Source organism: Alosa pseudoharengus, unplaced genomic scaffold (assembly GCF_046254945.1).
Source record: "Alosa pseudoharengus isolate Yale_2024_CS ecotype anadromous, Long Island Sound unplaced genomic scaffold, YU_APseudo_1.1 YU_APseudo_1.1_scf_20, whole genome shotgun sequence".
NCBI classification, from domain to species: Eukaryota; Metazoa; Chordata; class Actinopteri; order Clupeiformes; family Clupeidae; genus Alosa; species Alosa pseudoharengus.
This window is the reverse complement of record NW_027468664.1, coordinates 22,178,164-22,186,308: the sequence shown is the minus strand read 5'-3', so window position 1 is coordinate 22,186,308 and position 8,145 is coordinate 22,178,164. Positions and strand designations below refer to the sequence as shown.

General features: G+C 39.6%; 1 long non-coding RNA gene across 1 annotated transcript; it reads left to right on the top strand.

Moving 5' to 3' along the window:
• The first annotated feature begins 971 nt into the window (after positions 1-971).
• Positions 972-6,246, top strand: LOC143136264 (uncharacterized). Its single transcript, XR_012989286.1, has 3 exons — positions 972-1,037; positions 2,719-2,771; positions 6,156-6,246. It is a non-coding gene; the product is annotated as an uncharacterized LOC143136264 (long non-coding RNA).
• Positions 6,247-8,145: the final 1,899 nt, after the last annotated feature.

Genomic DNA, 8,145 nt, shown 5'->3' with positions numbered 1-8,145 from the left:
ACCTTTTTTGCTCTGTGACCCAAATTTAAACATAGCCTACCACTTGTGACCCTAAGACAAAGGCTGAAAGCTAATCAGGCCTAAGGTTCAGGTTATTGACTCTTGCAACCATTTCAGAATTTCACGCAACACAAATTTGAGTCCCGACCCAGAGCTTGAGAAACACTGGTCTAAAAAATGCTAATCAAAGAGGTCACATCACAGTTCATGGAACACGCGGCCAACATCAAGACCTCTTACCTGGACCAAGCCCACCCTGTTAAAGGCCTGTCTTCCTACCCTCTGTTCAACATCATCAACTGGAAGTCTCTGTCCTGATACCCAGCTATCATACTCTCAGCGGACCCAACTACCACCTAATCTCCAACCTCCTCTTTCTTGAGTCTAAACCTGGAAAGAGCAGTGGCTGCCTGGGCAACTCCAGCACTACATGTCCAACCATGAGCTCCTTGAACCCGTCTAATCCAGTTTCAGAGCCCACCTGCTGTCATCAATATCACCATCAATGCCCTCATTGCTGATGACAAACACCATCCTCATCCTGTAGGGTTTAACAGTTTCCTATTTCTCTGGAGACAGGGCCTTCCAAAACAACCTATGTCACAACTGCCTCTCCATACCCGCTGTGTCCCCAAAGACCACTTAAACACATAGCCTATTATTATTATTATTAGCCTAAAACTACTACAACTAGCATATCTAAAAATGTAAAGTTGACCACTGATTCCATACTACATGCAGAATGCAGAATGCACAGAGTTCTAGCACATATGCCTACATGTATAGAAAATCTAGGTTTATAGTGTAATTAGCTTTATTTTTTATTTACTTTTCATTGACAAATGTAGGCTGTTCGCCTGTGGAATATCATAGTTATTTTATTCAATCATGTTTCGGGGTGGGCTCTGCTTTGAATGTCGACGTCACCCAACGTATCAGTTGACGTTATCAACGTTATCATAGTGATATGCGCGGGAGATTGACTTGTTCTACCTGGGCTCACTCCTCCTAACGTTCATCGTCGAAAGCTTCCATAGGTAAGTACAGTTGTGATTCATTGATAAGTTGTGTAAAAAGTATTAGCTTATGTAGGCTACAACATTTTCGACTGTGTTCTGATAATTTAAATTACACAATTTAATGCTAGCCTTACTGGGTCTACTTCATGAGCTATTAAGGTAAGTCAATGGACATCACAGCTAGTGCTACTGAACACATTCTTTTTTATTTATTGGTTATTCTACAATAACCTCAAAGCCTGAAAAGTTTGAGTTTAAATGGTAGCATAAGTATTTCGGATCTTGCATGATAATTTCTAACGTGAGGTTTTACAGCTGAGTTAGGGAAGGCAGCTAGCCTAGAAATCTAGATGCACCCTAGCGGCAGCAAATTACATTTAATGTGGGTCTGGCTCGTCAGGCTAGAAGGCAGCACTTTTCATCAGATTAGATAGATGAGCTTCTAGGCTACTTGCTGCAACATTCTTCTTCTAAATACAAATTGTATGTTTGGCAGAATTCACTCAAGAGCCTTCTAAATTGCATTTCGTTTCATGAGCCAGATTTAATTGAACTATGCATGCCCGTGCATGCCTGAAAGTAGGCTAGTGGAAGGCTAGCCAGAGAAATGGAGGTAACGAATGTTGTAGTCTTATCTGGCCCCCTTACGTTTTGATAGAGAGTTGGCGGGTCTAGCAGTAACCTTTAGGCAAGGCAGGCAGAGAAGATGCATTAGTCATGTACATGGAAATATTTGTACACACTTATGCACATTCCCTCACAGCACATTCAAGACTAAACGAAAAGCAAACGAAACTACACGATTTAAGCTTTCCAATGGCGCCTCTTGCTCGTCACTCTGATGAACGGTTCGCGATAAAATTTACTTTGAATTTACATGCAATTCAACCATTCACTATATCAGCCTACATTGCAGTTCTGCATCCATCTGAACACCAACAAATTATGTTGGACTAAACAGCAGACCTTATCAAATGCACATAAAAAAAAACTTGCTCTGTAGGCTGCAATGGTGTTCTTGAATAAAGCTGTAGCCTAACAGGCTACATTCTTCATGCAATGGTCCAGTTCAATTTATGAACTACTCATAATGAATATTAAACATATTTGCTAGGTTAGTTATCCCATCATTTTATAGGCCTATATAATTATGATCCACGACTATAGCCTATTGCCAAATTCCAGATATTGACCATATCAAACTTTATCTCATACTTTAATTTTACTGCACTTGTCTCTTTCGATAATTTTAAACTGTTTTATCATTGGTCTTTGATTATGGCTTTTATTTTTGTTGTTTGACCAAATTCGGGATCAACTGTCCAAACATTTTGTATGCTATTCCTACCATGTCAAACTACTAAATTAAATCTGATCTTTGATAAAAAATGAAAACCCTAACCTAAATGTAATCATGTGAACACCTCTTGTCTGAATTTGGCCCAGACATAAAAAAAATAACTTGTATTGTAGTTGTATTTGAACTTGTATTGTAGTTAAAACTGCTATTTTTATTCAAACCAAAAATCTTAAATACTTTCCCCACTATTGCCCAGTACACAATTATTCATGAAAGTGTACTTCTTAATGAAAAAAAATAATGATTTTCTAGTTGATGATATAGCATGCAGTATTTGTTGAAATAAAATTAATGTGCTGCTGAACTTCCATCTTTTGTTTCTTCTCCCCTTTCCTATAGGCTACTGTTTAATCTCCAGATCATACTGGAAAGTGTTTTTCTGTCCCTCCCAAGTAAGTAAGTGTCAATTTCATTTAAGTAGCTATGTAGGATTGTCAGAGAATGTTCACATTCAAAACATTGGCAAGTGTTCCTTTTAATCGCTAGACAAGCCTCTCGTTGGTTGCCAGATTGAGATTTCAATGTGATAAGTCACCCTCAATACAGTATCTGATCTACATACAGTGCATACGGAAAGTATTCACAGCGCTAAACTTTTTCCACATTTCGTTATGTTTCAGACTCATCTTAAAATTGATTAAATTATTTATTTTTTCTTATCAATCTACACACAATACTCCAACACTCCACCAAAAAGCTAGTGTTTGGAGTGTTTTGCAAATGTATAAAAAAATGAAAGACTGAAATATACCATTTACATAAGTATTCACCCCTTTTGTTATGACACTTTCCATCCTACTATCCTTGCATCCTACTTCTATCAATGGTCCTTGAGATGCTTCTACAACTTGATTCGAGTCCACCTATGCCTAAATTAATTCACTGGACATTATTAGGAGAGGCACACATCTCTTTATATACTGTAAGGTCTCACAGTTGATGGTGTATGTCAGAGTGAAAACCAAGCCACGAGGTCGAGAGAATTGTCTGTAGACCTGCGAGACAGGGTTGTGTAAAGACGCAGAAATTTTCTTGTACTCTTCCCCAGATCTGTGTCTTCATACAACCCTGTCTCACAGGTCTATGGACAATTCTCTCGACCTCGTGGCTTGGTTTATACTCTGACATACACCATCAACTGTGAGACCTTATATAAAGAGATGTGTGCCTCTCCTAATAATGTCCAGTGAATTAATTTAGGCACAGGTAGACTCCAATCAAGTTGTAGAAGCATCTCAAGGACCATTGATAGAAGTAGGATGCACCAGAGCTCAATGGCAAGTGTCATAACAAAAGGTGTGAATACTTATGTAAATGGGATATTTCAGTTTTTTATTTTTTATACATTTAAGAACTGTCAAGAATTTTGCAAACACAGAAGGATTACATAGAGTGGCCAGGAGATGCGAGGGAACATGGATGTGTTTTCCATTTGAGGAACGTAGGCTAATCGATTGCGGACATGTACAGACAGCCACAGACACTGAGCATATAGTAGGCCTACTTTCACTTCTAGAGTTTTCACTTTCTAGAGCAGGGGTGGCCAACCTGCGGCTCGCGAGCCGCATGCTGCTCTTTGCCTCCTCTCGTGCGGCTCGCGGCTGCTCAACTGATGTTCTCATTTCTCCTTGGATTTATAGTTTTTTATTTTTTGAAATAGCCTATATTTCTAGTAAATGAAAATGCTTTTCATAAGTTGATAGTACTGGCAATAGTTAGGCTGCAATGTTTAAATTAAAATAATTTTATTGTCATGTTATGGATAGAAGTCTAGCCCATAAAGAAGCAGAAACGTTTGTTTCTTTAGCCAGGTGTAATGCTACTGTTGCAATCAGGAAAACCCTGATGCTAAGAGTAAAAAACTGTTCAACACGTTAGTTTGGTACTTGGTATGCCAGACTTAACTGATGCATTAAAGCTTCAAACCTGAACATTTCCCAAAGGCACTGACCTTTGCAAGTACAAGGTAAAGGTATGATACATAGACGTCAGTCAGAGAAGCAGACACTCGACGGAACATTTGACGGTTACATTGGCATCTTATCAGTTGTTACATCAGAGCATTTCTCATGCTAATAAGTCAATCAGTGATGGGGAATTTGTGATGTGTGTCAAATGTCTTTGTTGCTTACTACTCATTCCTGAAAACGATAATTTGTAGCATCTGGCAAGTGTTTCATTTTAAATGAAAAAGAAGAAGATTTAAAGTGTAGGCCTAAGTCGCTGTTGTGGTGTGGGCATCCTTTTTTGTTGTGCGGCTCTTTTGAGTTGTGTTGAAATTTTTTTTGGCTCTTCATGCTGGACTGGTTGTCCACCCCTGTTCTAGAGTGTGCATTCAGTACGTGAAAGATGCTTCATACCAAAATAGCGATCAAACATTATCAAATTTATCATGACATGTTGTCACAAACACTTATTCCTATTAGAAAATTAAAACCAAAATCATGTAAGTAAAGACTATGTTAAAGGGATATTCCACCATTTGGAGAATTACACTCATTTTCCACCTCCCCTTGAGTTAAACAATTGATTTTTACCTTTCTCAAGTTCATTCAGCCGTTCTCTGAGTATGTGGATACCACTTTTAGCTCCAGCCTAGCATAGATCATTGAATCGGATTAGACCATTAGCATCTCGCCTGCTAGCATCACGTTTAAAAGTGACTAAGATTTCCGGTAATTTTCCTATTTAAAACGTGTCTCTTCTCAAGTTAGAATGTGTAATAAGACTAATTGAAAATTAAACGTGGCAATTTTCTAGGCTGATTTGACATGGAACTATACTCTCATTCAGGCGTAATAATTCAGTCACTAACCAATTTGTCTGCTGCAGCTCAACCTTGTTGCTAGAAGTTAGCCTACGGGAACTATTTTCAGGTGCTGCATGATATCATTGTGCTGCTGCGCCCATGGTGTTCCTTGATTATTACTCAGTGTAATTCCCTAAATGGTGGAATATCCCTTTAAGTGTTGTTCTCTCATTGATGCCTGTAATAAGGAAAATACGATTTTGGTTTGTAAAATGTATGCCCCCACCCCAAAACTTTAAATAAAAAAATGTTTTTGGACGACATATTTGACCTTTTTCATGCAGAAAAAAAGACCCTGGATTAAATTTTCTGACTGTCAATAGCCCATGGAAAGCTAATTTGTCTCAGTAATACACCTCTTGAGGGGGGCAGGTTCGGCCTAAATGTTACAATGTATGAAGTTAAACATATTGTTCTTAAAACATGTTTATGGCAGACCTATTATCAAAAGAGATGCACAAAATACAAAAAACAGATTAACATTAAATTATAATTATTATATTGTAATTGGGTCAATGATGTGACATGTATATTGTCTTGTCCAAGTATTTCTTTCAATTTCTTTGAAGCTATTTCAATCCACATGTGTAATGCCTCAATTTAATCTACAAAACCTGTGTAATTTAAACATATTTTCAGTACATTAATATAACCCCCAAAATACCAGGTGGTCCAACCAAAAAGTACTGATTACAAACAGTAAAAATATTGACTTTGAAGTGCGGCAACACTACATTGGCCCAACTGGCTCATGAACTAAATCATTTTGCAATTAGTAGTCAGTAGAAAGCATCTGAATTTAATTGATCTAATTCAATTTGATGGGCTTGTTGCTTTTTGAAATGCATCCTCAAAAAAATTAAACATGGAATTATGTGAAATGTCTATTTGAGTATGTTGATTTCCTGTCTGATAATGAGAGACTCATATCCAAGCATTTAATCTTAAATATAATTTTATTTTACAGAGGCCCTCAAGAAGAACCCCCTTACCAGCACTACAAATCAGAGGAGGCTGAACGGTCATTAGGGAAATGGTTTACTGGGGCAAGGGACAGGGGAGGGCTGAGGGCAGCCAGAGTGGAAGTGATTTAATTCAATTCAATTTAGGCATTGCTGTTTGTAACCAGTTGTTGTTGTTGTTCTCTGTGTTGATGTAGATGTTCTCTGTGTTGTAATTTATTACATGATTATTATTAAATGCAGAAAAAGAAAATTAGGCTGCTTTTTCTGCTGTTTGGTGGGACCTTAGAGCCATAGCCCCCTGGAAGTGACTAATATTATTTTCTAGTGAATTACAAATGTTTACAACATACACTATAAATACCAATCCAAAACCAGACGTTTTGGATTGGTATTTATAGTGTATGTTGTAAACATTGGGATTTTAATTATATTTTATTGTAAATGTTGGAGCCATATGACATTGAAGACGGGACCAAGATCTTGTATGCATTGCCTAGCTTTGCCCTACTTAATAACTATAATCTTGCATGCAGCCCATTTGGCCAATGTTTAGAACCTAGACAGAATATTAAGGTGGGGCACGGATGGGTCTGGCATTTATTGCCCAGTTTGGAGCCACATAAAACCCATTGTAATCCTGCCTGAAGCCCATGTGGACAAATGGCATGGTGCCACTATAGAACCTGCGATTCATCCCTCTTATACCCCATTATTTAAATCATGTAGTACCCATGTAGAACCCAGGTAGAACTTAAGGCTGGGGCCCCAGATGGGTCCATTGTTTGTTGCCCATTTGGTACCCACATAAAACCCAGTGTAATCCTGCATGGAACCCATGTGGGTAAATTACATGGGGCCACTTTGAAACCCGTGGACAATCCCACCAAAAACCCATATTTCAACCCATGTGGTACCCATGTAGAACCCAGGTAGAATTTAAGGCTGGGTTCCAGAAGGGTCCAGCATATGTTGCCCAGTTGGGACCCAAATAAAACCCAGTGTAATCCTGCATGGAACCCATGTGGGTAAATTACATAGGGCCACTTTGAAACCTATGGACAATCCCACCAAAAACCCATATTTCAACCCATGTGGTACCCATGTAGAACTCAGGTAGAATTTAAGCCTGGGTTCCAGAAGGGTCCAGCATATGTTGCCCAGTTGGGACCCAAATAAAACCCAGTGTAATCCTGCATGGAGCCCATGTGGGCAAATTACATGGGGCCACTTTGGAAACCGCGGACAATCCCACAAAAAAACCCATATTTCAACCCATGACGTACCCATGTAGGACCCAGGTAGAATTTAAGGCTGGGTTTCAGAAGGGTCCAGCGTATGTTGCCCAGTTGGGACCCAAATAAAGCCCAGTATAATCCTGCATGGAGCCCATGTGGGCAAATGACATGGGGCCATTTTGGAAACCGCGGACAATCCCACAAAAAAACCCATATTTCAACCCATAAGGTACCCATGTAGGACCCAGGTAGAATTTAAGGCTGGGTTCCAGAAGGGTCCAGCGTATGTTGCCCAGTTGGGACCCAAATAAAACCCAGTGTAATCCTGCATGGAGCCCATGTGGGCAAATGACATGGGGCCACTTTGGAAACCGCGGACAATCCCACAAAAACACCCATATTTCAACCCATGAGGTACCCATGTAGGACCCAGGTAGAATTTAAGGCTGGGTTCCAGAAGGGTCCAGCGTATGTTGCCCAGTTGGGACCCAAATAAAGCCCAGTATAATCCTGCATGGAGCCCATGTGGGCAAATGACATGGGGCCACTTTGGAAACCGCGGACAATCCCACAAAAAAACGCATATTTCAACCCATAAGGTACCCATGTAGGACCCAGGTAGAATTTAAGGCTGGGTTCCAGAAGGGTCCAGCGTATGTTGCCCAGTTGGGACCCAAATAAAACCCAGTGTAATCCTGCATGGAGCCCATGTGGGCAAATGACATGGGGCCACTTTGGAAACCGCGGACAATCCCAC